The 12,331-nt window shown below is 55.1% G+C and overlaps 1 protein-coding gene across 1 annotated transcript in view; it reads right to left on the bottom strand.

The window, feature by feature from the left end:
• The window catches only part of Prdm11 (PR/SET domain 11), a 74,649-nt gene that overhangs the window by 45,969 nt on the left and 16,349 nt on the right, over positions 1-12,331 (bottom strand). The gene's annotated exons all lie outside the window — the stretch shown is intronic.

Genomic DNA, 12,331 nt, shown 5'->3' with positions numbered 1-12,331 from the left:
GGCCCTGCCCAGCGCCGCCCCGCCGCCCTGCGCCCGGCATTCCTTGCGGGGGCATGTGGCTTCTTGCCGGCCCCCGGGGCACGCAGTTGGCTGGCGGCCGGCGGGGAGGGGGGCGGCGGGGAGGGGATCCTGCGCCTCCCGGCCTCGGCCCCACTCGAGCCGCGGCGCTGGGGCTCGGGCGGGCGTCTAGTGGGTGGCAGCGCCCCAGAGGCCGGGCGAGGGCGCAGGGCCCTGAAAGGCGCCCCGCGGCCTCGGAGCCCACCCGGCCTGCGCCGCCCCGGGGGGTGCGGGGGAGCCCCGCGCCTGCGGCTGGCCGGCTTCTGCGCTGGGCACCTCGCCCACCCCACAGCCCTTGGATCCCTGGTGAGAGGGCAGGGTCGCAGGTCAGCGGGGCAGGAGCCGGGGCTGCAAGATGGCAAGAGACTTGCCCAAGGTCACGCAGACCAGTCCTGATGAAGTCTGCCCTGGAGGCTGGGGCGCAGCTCAGAACACGAGAAGGGGAAACCCCTCTCCTTCCATGGTCATGTTCAGGCCCTGGGTGTGTCCAGGCCGTGTCCTCAGCCTCGTCCTTTTGTGGAATGATCACTGGGATCACCCAGTGGTGGGTTTGGGCCTCAGCTCATGGGCCAGTGCCACATGGGGGCAAGGTGCTGTGGATTTGCAAAGCTGAGGAGCAGGTCTCCCTTGGAGGAGCAATGGTCACACACAAGCCATCAAAGGCAGTGGATCCTGGTAATTAGCAACCCAGGCTCTGGAGAGGAGCAGCCCGAGTTCCCGACAGACCTACAAAGCTACTGTGTGCCCTGGGCAAGTGTCAGAGGTGGAATGTTTGAGCCCCACCCTACTCCACCACCCATTCCTATGTTGAAACCCTAAGCCCCATTGTGACTATATATGGAATAGCACTGTGGGGAGGTGACAAGATGAAGTGAGGTCTTGAGGGTCAGGTGTCCTAAGAGGAAGGGGTCCGGAGTTGTCTCCATGGTGTGACACATAGCCTGAAGAGGGCCCTCTGCTGGGTGGAGAGCATCACCTGGAGCTGGGTGGCCTGGCCCTTGACTTTGGACTTCCCAGCTCCAGAACTGTGAGAAATCAGTGTGTCATTTAAGCTGTGATATTCTGCTGTGGCAGCTTGAGCTGACGGACACAGCAAGATGTCTAAACTCTGTGCTCCCATTTCTTCATCTGGAAAATGTGGCTAATAATAGATTCCATCCCAGAAGCTCTGTATGACATGGACGGAGTTTGGGGAGTGGGCACAGTCCTCGCGTCCCGCACAGAAAGGCAATAAGGAGGATGGAGAGGAGCAGCCTCACGAAGGGGTGGCTTGGAATCCTCTCCACTGGACTGTAGGTCCACCGCCTGCAAACTTGGGCACTTTATTAGAACCGCGTCTCAGGACTAATTTGCATGGGGGTCCCCTCCCCTGGCCCGGGTGCCTCCACCAAGACCACCTGCACGCCATGCTCAATCCCGTCACAAGGCCTATGACCTGGCTGGGTCCCCATCTGTCCTTCAGCCCTCCCCTCATGATACCCTCTACTGGCCCCAAGTCACACTTCATGGCACTTGTCACACTTACAAAGGTCCTCTACTGGCACATCATGTTTCCTATAATAGGCAGAGCTCCCCGAGGACAGAGGGTCTTCGCTGACCACTGGCTTTTCAGCACCTGTTACAGGGCCTGGCCCCAGGGAGCCTGGGAAAGGGGAGCAGGTGCTAGGGGCCCGACAGCAAGGAGCACTCACTCTCGGAACCACACATTTGCAGGACCGACCGGTGACAATGAAGGCCTCCCTAAATAAATGTGCAGCCAAGTGCCTTAACCAGCACAGAGCCCATTTCTGAATCAATATTTGTCAAATGAATAAACGATCTGATAATCTAAGTCAAGACTGTCCCTATCTAATATGTCCCATGGGCACAGTAGAGAATCTCAACTCCATAGAGACCTTGGAAGGAGAGAAAGTGGGTGGTTGTGGTTTTGGTGCTGGGGACTGAACCAGGTCTTAACCACCTCACCATCCCAGCCGGTTTTGTCTTTTCCCTTTCCAAGACAGGTTCTAGCTCATTGTCCCAATCTAGCCTTGAACTTTTGGTCCTCCTGCCTCAGCCTCCCAAGTCACTGGGATTACAGATGGACAAACTCGTGCCACCAAAAGCAGCTGGGTCAGGCTTTGAATCCTCCTCCCCCTGCACTCCCTCCTGGTGATCTCTGCCTTGGGGCGAGGTGTGCAGGAGGCACAGTGGGCTGGGGAGGCCCGGAGCTTGATTCTGATAACCTGGCATGCTGGGTGGGGATGGGACACATCCTGCCGGGTTTCCCCAGGAGGGACAAAAGGAGACCGAAGCCAGGGCAGGGTTCGGAAGAGCCCAGGGCTGCGGGTTTATGGAGAATATTAACATCACGGTGGCTGCCCAGAGGAAAGGGTGTAGGGGAAGGACAGGAGAGGAGAGAGGGCAGAAGGACGGGGAGCGGGGAAGGAGGAAATGGGCAGTAGTAAGAGAATAAAGGATGGAGAGGAAGAGAGGAGAGAAAAGACGGAGGAAAGAAAATAGAGAAAGTGGGGCAGGGGACTGAGGGAAAGAGGCACACAAATGTTGTGAGTCTCCAACGGTCCCCAGGACACAGTCCCCTTTGATGAAAGCATTGGTCTGTCTCCAAGTAGAGACCCTCGGGTCTTCTTCCTCTTCCACACCCTGGCCCTCGCCCACTCTCTTTCTTGTAATGAGGTGAGGACCAAGCCCTGCTTCTGTGACCGATGTGCAGCCTTTTGTAACACAAGCACGGGCAGGTGGAGTGTCCCTTGTCCAGAGTGCTTCAGAACAGAAGGCTTCAGATTGGGGACTTCTCCAGATTTTGGAATAGTTGCGTAGCCTTTACCGGTCGAGCATCCCAAATGTAAAATCCAAAATGCTCCAAAATTTGAAAGTTCTGACATCAGTGTCAGTGCTCAAAAAAGGTTCAGAATTTGAAGCATTTGGGATTTGGGATTTGGGGATTAGGGATGCTTGGGCTGTACTAACTACGATGGTTAAGAAACAGCTGGAGAACAGGAGGGGAGGGAAGGGGAAGACGACACGAGGGAATGAGATTGATCAAATTATGTTACTCCCAGCAGCTTGGGAGGCTGAAGCAGGAGGATCGTGGGTTCAAAGCCAGCCTTAGCAATGGCAAGGCACTAAGCAACTCAGTAAGACCCTGTCTCTAAATAAAAGACAAAATAGGGCTGGGGATGTGGCTCAGGGGTCAAGGTCCCCGAATTCAATCCCCAGTACCAAAAAAAAAAATATGTGACAATGAAAAATGAATCCCACTATTATGTATGATTATAAGCACCAACAAATTTTTTTAAAAAGGCAGAAACAACCATAGGGTGTCAGAGACCTCACAGAGAAAGAATGGAACCAATTATACAAAGAATCCATTAGAAGATTGAACTTTCCATTCAGTTCTGGGCCTCCTGACAGCCAAAGCAAAAAGAGAAATATGATGAGTTATAGCATTCTCATTATTCAACACTGATTTATTGACTGTATGCACCATTAAGTTCTCTCCATTCTTGGAAGAATCCAGCCACCTGGAGTACAAGGACCAATCCTCACTTTTGTGACAGGTGTGCCTAACCCTGAAGTGCACCACAAGCTCAGACACCTCTACCTGGAAATAGAGGTAGACCTTCTGTGTCTGCATTGAAGGCTGCAGAGCCAGGGAAGGGGAGATGGGGTGTCAAATGCACTTCCACTGGGGTGACAGTCAGCCCATGCGACCTGGCCAGGGGAAGCACTGCAGCCTTTTCTGCAGACAGCTCTGGCCCCACTTGCCCAGCAAGGGCCCAGGGAGGGGCGGTGGGCCTCCTGCAGGAGCCGGGCTGCTGGCGGTGCCTCCTCCCAGCTGGCTCCGCGGAGTCTGCACAGGCAGAGATTAAGCCTGCTGCAAACCCAGCCAGGAGACGCAAGCCCAGGAGGAGGGGCAGAGGGGCCCAGCGGCTGTTCACCCTCGGCAGGGTGCCAGGACCCTGGGGTGCCCAGCAGCCGTGCCCCCCGGGGCCTCGAGTCTCTGCCCACTGGTTTCCCTAGAGCTTAGCACCATGAGAACCTGGAGCCTCTGCCCTGGTACCCACACAGCATCTGTTATCATCCATTCTAATGCCAAAGGGACATAAAGATGGGGGTTGGCCCACGTCCCACACAGACCCGGGCTGGGTACTTGACCCTGGGTCTCAGTCCGCTTGTGACATAAATAAACCACCTTCAAAAGTTCCTGCCTGGCGTTAAGCCTTAGTTTCCCCTTCCTGAAAAATTAAAGACTCAACTAACAGTCCTTAACGGTAACCACGGCTGAGGGGACGGGCAGGGCTTGGAATTGTGAAAGGGAGCAGTTGGATTTATAGACTCGGCCAACACTGCCTTTGGAGACAATGAAGTACGTGCCTCATCTGTGAGACAGTTTTGCAATGTATGTAGACACCTTTGTGATTAGCAAAAGACAAATTTATCCAAAAATGCTATTGAATTCGTGGAACCCCATGTCTCTTATTTTTATTTAGCTGACACTCTTTTCCCACGAGTAAGGTTGTGTATACAGCATCATGCCTGGCCTATAAGAAGCACTCTACAGATACTCGTTATCATTATCATTCACTTTATTAGTATTTTAAAGTATAATAGATATTGGGTGTGGTAGGTGAAAATTCGTTGATTTGAAAAGATAGGATCCAGCCAGGGGTAAAGAACTTGCCTAGTCTAGAGGAGGCTTGGTGTTCCATCCTCAGCACCATATTAAAAAAGAAAAGAAAGAGGTGTGTGTGGGGGGGTCTTACCAAGCACTTATGACCCCAACAGATAACACTTTATCAGCAGGGCGCAGCAGCGCTCACCATTAATCCCAGCAGCTCAGAGGCTGAGGCAGGAGGAGCGCAAGTCCCAAGCCAGCCTCAGCAACTGAGGGAGGCCCTAAGTAACTTAGTGAGACCCTGCCCCAAAATAAAAGGGGCTGGGATGTGGCTCGGTGTTTAAATGTTCCTCGGTTCAATCCCTGGTACCAAACAAACAAATAAAACCCCAAAAGAATTTTTATCATTGTATTCAACGCCCACTCCAAAGAAACAAACAACGAAAAATACAAACTAGCATTGCAAAGAGCGTCAAGCGGTCAGTGTGTTTTATAGAAAACCAGGAAACCCTACTAAGACTCAGATAAATGAAATTAAATAAGCATCCTGCCTTCTCTACTGAATTGGCAAAATCTTAAAAACCTCAATGGTCCAGAGAGTTGGCAAGAGCATGGAGAAGCCCCTCCGTCAGACCCTCCCTTGCGCCTGGAATCCCCCCGCACCCTCGCTGGAGGCCACATGGCAACTACTATCCAAGGCCCAGCCCTTTGCAGGAGCAATCGCACATCCGGGAATTCACCCCGCGGATGCCAGGAGGTGACCTGCACAGCCGTCCTCCCCCAGGTGATCGGCAGCAAAAAGGGTAAACAATTCAAACCTCTCAGAGAGGTTGACATGTTGCATACGATGAAATATCAGGCAGCCATCCACAAAGCTGCAGATTGTTAAATGCTGGGCATATTATTGAATGAAAATGGAAGTCACGGCTGAGTGAAAGAAACTGATCTGAGAAGGCTACATACTGTCCCATTGCAACTGTGTGACACCCGGGGGAAGGGAAACCAGGGAGACAACAGAAAGACCAGCCGGGCAAGAGGGACAAAGAGGCAGGACAGAGGGTTTGGAGGAAGGTGAAAGTGCTCTGTGAGATGCTGGGGTGATAAACACATGTCACCATGCATGTGCCAAAGCCTTAGACCTTCCATACTAATGAGGAGACCTAAGAGGGTCTTTGGTTCTAACAATGTGTTGCTAGAGGTTGACCAAGTGTAACAAGTATGTGCCTCACTGGTGGGCGGGAGGCAGGGGAACTCGCTTATTTTGAGTCTAAAAGGACTCTTAAAAAAAAAAAAAAAATGAAGTCTAGCTGGTCCTGGTGACACAGGCCAATAATCCCAGGGGCTCAGGAGGCTGAGGCAGGAGGATCACGAGTTCAAAGCCAGCCTCAGCAAAAGTGAGGCACTAAGCAACTCAGTGAGGCCCTGTCTCTAAATTTAAAAATACAAAATAGGGCTGGGGATGGGGCTCAGTGGTTAAGTGTCCTGGATTAGATTCCCAGTACAACGGGGGAGAAAAAAAAGGATCTATTTTCTAAAAGTGAAAACTATAGAAAGAGAGATACAAACTAATCCCATTGAAATCTATACAGAATGATATGGATTTGCACACACAGGTCTGGGAGCATAGAGTCGCGGGTGCTTAGCAGTTAGCTTGGGGTGGGGGGTTGTGTGTTTCTGACTTCTTTTTACTTATGAGGAAAAAGTGTCACCAAAAAATACTGGGTATAGCTCAGTGGCAGAGCACTTGCCTGTCATGTGGGGGTCCCTGGGTTCATCCCTGGCACTGAAGAAAGAACTCTTTAAAGGAGCTCTTCATACTCATGAGGGTTAGAAATTGCTGGAGAAAATAACTGCAAAGGTCCTTCCACCTTAACCCATTTGTCACGAGATGAGATCAACAACTGGATGGAGGAAGGAGGAGTCCAAATTAGAGATGGGGGTGGGGCAGGCGGCACTCCACACGCACTAGTAAGTGAATCCAGGGGCAGTGAGGCCCCGATATTTCTACCACGAAGCATCTATGGTTGAACTCAGGGGCACTTGACCACTGAGCCCCATCCCCAGCCCTTTTTTGCATTTTATTCAGAGACAGAGTCTCACTCAGTTGCTCAGCGCCTTGCTTTTGCTGAGGCTGGCCTTGAACTCTGCATCCTCCTGCCTCAGCCTCCTGAGCCGCTGGGACGACAGGCGTGCGCCATCAGGACTGGCTGCATCTCTGTTTTTACTTGTCTTCATCATTCTGTTTGGAGAATGTGTTGGGCGATAGTTTACCGGCCTCCCTGGGCCTCCATCCTCAGAACACACAGGCTCTGTGACTGTAAGGGTCAGCACACTGGTTAGCCGCTGTCATCCGAAGCCAAAGCAAAGAAACTGTGCATGTCCTGCACGATCACAGGGCACCATGCAACAGTCACTAAGCTCTTTTATGTTTAAAATCGGCTTGGCAGGTGGAATACGATGTCGGAATGAGAATGAACAAACGCGACTCCATGATCCAGTTCACATCAAGTTAAAAAATGAAACAATCAGGCACAACGATGGCATTAGAGGTCAAGTTCAGGGTTATCCTTGGGATTAACCAGAAAGGGGCGGGAAAGAGAGTCCTGGGGTGCTGGCTGTGTTCTGTTTCTCCCTCTGGGTGCTGGCCCAGGGTGTGCTGGATTGGGAGGGTCTCCTGGGCCTTGCTCTCTCCCGTAGCCACTTATACTGTTAGGAAACACACCCAAAAACACGTGCAAGAGCCCTGAGGGCCAGGGGCACCTCCATCCTGCCCCCGACTCTGCAGCTCAAGGACTGGGCCCAGCCAGCAGAGCCTCCTGCCAGGGTCAAGGCAGATGGGGTCCGGGTCTTCCTCCACTGAGCAGTTCCACTGAGCCTCAGCAGGGCCGCTGGCCGGGGCAGGGGACAGTCTCCCACGAGGGTCCTCCTGCAGTGCTCTTAACACGCCATCTGTGGACTCCACCGTTGACAAGGCTGATACCAGGGGGCCAGAGGATGCCAGGTAAAGGCCTGTGAGCTGTGAAGCTCTGCCTCTCCCGTGGGCCCTGCCGGGGGCCTCCGCTCTCAGGACAGCCTGGGGTCCAGGCGCAGCCGGGCCTCCCCCAGTTCAGGAGGTCAGAATAAACCACCTCCCTCTCCAGTGACGGCATCAGGACCGTGGCCTTCAACCAGGCAGCACAGGGACCCCTCCCAGGGCAGGCACGAGACCTGCTTAGACCCAGCAGAGGGAGGTAAGGGCTTGTGTGACTTCAGTGAGACAGCGCAGGCGGCCACCCCACAGAGGCCTCGGCAGCAGGCACCCTTAAGATGGCCATCAGAGCAGGGGGCTTGGGAGGGGCAAAGATAGGAATCATATTTGGTCTTCCTGGGTCTTGAAGCAGGGCTCCCCAAACCCTTGCAGTAACCTAGCCATCAGTGCGTTGCCATCGGGAGGCTCTGGGAGCACACCTGAGTTTATGCTAATGCGGTGACTGAGGCTGGGGCTCCAGGTAGCTCCAGGGTGGGACTGGTCACCAGCCCCACCCACTGACCTCTGGGTAGGTGAGGAGGGACTGGAGATGAAGCTCCATAAAATCTCACGGACGGCTTCAGACCCCACTGGATGGTGCTGGACGGCAGCACCTCACCCGGCCTGTGAGCTCTCCCATTTGGCTGCTCCCAAGTGTATCCTTTATGTAGCCAAGAAGAGTAGGTAAAGCATCGCCCTCGTTCTGCAGGTCATCCCAGTGGGGAGGGGTGGTGGGAACCCCGATATGTATCAGCGAGAAGTACCGGTGACCGGGATTTGAGACTAGCATCTGAGGGGGGACGGTCTTGCCTCACCGAGCCCTGAACCTATGGGTTCTGTGCTGACTCTGGTGGGTCCGAGTCAGAGTCGAACTGAATTTGCTGGACACGACTGGGGCCTGAGGATCAGAGAACCGCTGGGTTCTGGGAACATCTCTGAGGCCAGACTCACCCCCGGGGTGCAGCGGGGGATCCGCAGGTCCTAAGGTTGCCCTGCCTCTGCGCCGCCCGAGCCTCTTCCCGAGCCTGGCACAGGCCTGCAGTGACTGCAGCCACGAGCCACAGGTTCCAGTTCCACCAAAGGCCCCCTCCAGCTGGCCCCGTGTCAGCCCCGTGGTACCCTGGCCTCTGAGGGGGCAGGCTGGGGTTGGCAGCAGCTTCCAGACCAGCCACCCACCACCAAGGGCCTGCCACTCTCTGAGTGAAACCTGCGACCTCGAGGGACAGCAGTTTGGCACTGGGGGCTTTCTAAAAACTGCTCCTAAGCTTCAATCCTGCCATTTTGCTTGTAGAACTTTCTCCACTCTGTGCAAGAGTGGTCACTGCAACATCGACTGGGATGGCCGGAGGGGAAGCAACCGACGTGTCCAATGTGTCCATCAGGGTGTGGGGGCGGCTGTGTCCAAGCAGGAAGCCCCAGAACAAACCCAAGCCCCTTCCCCACCCTGGCCCCAGCTGCCATGGCCTCTCTCTTGCTCAAGGGTGTGACCCACTCCACTGTCCACTCCTTGCCCCTCCCCCACCAGGGTGAACTTGAACCTGTTACAGCATAAGACAGATCAGGGCGCCCCCCCCCAACCCCCCGCACCTGCTCGAAACCCCCAGGGTGCATCGTCCACACAGCAAACGTCTAAACTGCAGTGCTCGGCTAGCAGGGCCAGCTCCATGGCCTCTGCGTCTCTTCCTGCCCCCACCCTGCACCACTCCCCCAAGCCACAGGGGCTGCCCGGCCCCATCTCCAGCAAGAGCCTTGCCCTGCCTGTTCCCTCCTCCAGAACGTGCACGGCCGGCAGCCTCCCACAGCATTCATTTCTGTCATTAGCTGCCTGGGTCCCAGTTAGGATGTCCACTCTGTGGGGGGAGGGGGCGACGAGGCCCTTTCACTTCCTTCACTGCTGCATCCTGGCCGCCAGAGCAGCGCCTGCTACGAAGCAGACACCGAGAACGGTGGTGGCGTGGACGACGCTAGTGGTGGCAAAAACAAAATCCAAGTCAGGAATGGACGCCTAATTTGAGAGGCAGCAGACCCTGGTGCCAAAGGACATGGATTCTGGAGCTGGGCTGCCTGGTCCAACTTCCAGCTGTGTCATTTACCATCTGTGTGATGCTGGGGGAGTTGCTTAACCTCTCTGTGCCTGGGGGCATTAATAGCACCTACAAGTAAGATCAGGTTATGAGAAATAAATGAGATATCTGTAATATACTTAGAGCTGTGTCTAGCACAGAGCAAGTTATAGAAAAGAAAATCAACACATCCTGGCTGCATCAAATATGAAAGGACAGGGCAGGGGTGTGGTGTGGTGGCAGAGTGCTTGGTCTAGCAAGAATGTGCCCCTGGGCTCTGTCCCCAGCACCACAAAAATAAAAGGCATGCATATTTCTAGGGATTTGTATATGCTCCAAGTAGCTCTAGGCAGTGACATTGTCTGCTCATGCCAGGGAAGGAGAGTAGCTTCCCATCAGACACTTCTGACTTAAAAAATACACTAGTGATGCCCAGGAGTGATTAATGATTGAGGATGGGTGACATACGGGGAAGTTGACTGTCTCTTCTATCTTTTTTACATAATAAAAAACTTATTAGCACTACCAGTTTTAAAAACAAGTCCCAACTGGGTGTGGCTAATCCCAACGGCTCGGGAGGCTGAGACAGGAGGATTGCAAGTTCAAAGCCAGCCTCAGCATCAGGGAGGCGCTAAGCAACTTAGTGAGACCCTGTCCCTAAATAGGGATGGGGATGTGGCTCAGTGGTCCAGTGCCCCTGAGTTCAATCCCTGGTACAAAAAAAAAAACAAGTCCCAGGCTCCTCCTGCCCCTGACGGTGTCATGCCAGCAGTGTGTGTGTGGGGTGGGGGGGGGGGCGGGGGTCTTTCAACCACCTGCTATTCCTGTGAGGGGACCCTGATGTCCAGACAAATTCCCTGATGACCACCTGACCCCAGAATCCTAAGCACCAGATCAGCCACAACCAACTCAGAATCGGGAGCAGGGGGTGTGGCCTGTGGAGGGTCAGAGGCAGGCTGCAGGGTGGAGGGCGTCTGGACTGAGGCTGCCTGGGGCCCAGGGAGGCCACATTTGCAGAGGGCAGGAGGGTCACAACTAATCCAGGTCTGGACACATGGGTTCGTGAGAGGATCATCCCAACTATCTCCTGGCCACTCCTGGGCTTGCGCATGTCCTCCGGGTGATCCAGCTCCTTACCCCGTACTGCTAAGGAGGAAGGAGAGCCTCAGCCATCTCCAGGCTCCCAGTCACTCCTGGGCTCCTAGGGGACAAGGAGGGCTTGGGGCTGGAGGAAACGTGAGCTCTGACCCCTTGCTTCTCAAAGTGTGGTCCCTGGACCCGCTGCGCTGGCACTGCAGGGAGGGTGTGGGAACACAGCATCCTGAGCTGCGCCCAGTGAGTCAGGGATTCACAGGCACATAAAAGTTTGAGGAGCTGGCCTAAATCACAAGCTGCTGGAGGCCACATCCCCAAGGACATCAACACCTGTCAGGCAGGCAGCCCACCACCATCTTCAGTCAAGCCACGCACACGCAGGCGTGTGGGGTGGGAGAGAAGGGGACAGCCTGCCATTCGTCCTGAGCAGCATAGCAGCCCTGGCTGGGCAGATCAAACTGTAAGCCCTCTCCATCTTCTGAGCCGCTTCCGCTGCTAGTTACCTCGTCACTAAGCAGGCCAAGTGACTGCAGTGTGACCATCACAACTGCTGAGTTCCTGGAGAAGGGGCGTCGGTCTGATCTCTGCTTGCTACAAAAGGTGTGGAGCCCTTGGCCCTGAGTTCTCCAGGGGCCTCGCAACCCACTGTATGCAGAGCACTGATGGGTCCCCTCGCGTCCTCCCCTGAGACTTGGGGATAGGGCAACCTTTGAATGTTAACCACGTTGGCACCCACCCGGGGATCCCTCGGTGATTCCTACGTGCACGCACACGCACAGGGTCATTCATTCAGCATTCATTAGGCACCATCCCGTATGCATGGCCAGGCTCGCGCGGTGCAACCAACCCAGACCTTGACTGGAACCTGCACGGCCCTCTGCGCTCTTCTCTCCCCTGCGACCCTTTCTACAGCTGAGGGAACGAGTCTCAAGAGACCGAGCAGCAGCCTGACCGGTGGGCCCCAAGCGCTGGAGGACGAAACCGCGCGGGAGGAGTCCTGTGAACACGGGGTGATGTGGTCCTAATGGTTATAACCCCCAAAGCCACATCTGGGAACACAGTTCTGGGGCTTCTTCAGCCGAGGTGACAACCCCAACATGGAGGAGGCTCTGCAGAGTGCCCACATGGCCCAGGAGGTGACCTGTGCTCAAGGAAGGAGGTAGGCGTGGCTGGGAGGGTGGGCGGGGTTTGAGGGAAATNTGAGGGAGATGGGCATGGCTGGGGTGGGCGGGGCTCGAAAGAGGGGGCGGGCCAAGGCCACACCAGGCTGTGTGTGGCATCCAAGCACCACGTGTGTCCCAGTTCTATGAGTGCCAACCTCAGTGCTGGGCACCCTGGTGACCAAGGTCCCTGCTCTCCTGGGTCTTGCAGCCATGGTAGAACGTCTCTGGGTTTGTCGGCTGGCACCCATTGCCCCTTCCGGCATCAAGGCCCCTGTCGTCCCTGGGGAGCCCGCATGGTCCCCCGCAGGGGTGGATGCGGGACTGCGGC

Source organism: Marmota marmota, unplaced genomic scaffold, assembly GCF_001458135.2.
Source record: "Marmota marmota marmota unplaced genomic scaffold, marMar, whole genome shotgun sequence".
In the NCBI taxonomy this organism is placed as follows: Eukaryota; Metazoa; Chordata; class Mammalia; order Rodentia; family Sciuridae; genus Marmota; species Marmota marmota.
The sequence above is the reverse complement of the archived record's forward strand: the minus strand, read 5'-3'. Positions and strand labels throughout refer to the sequence as shown.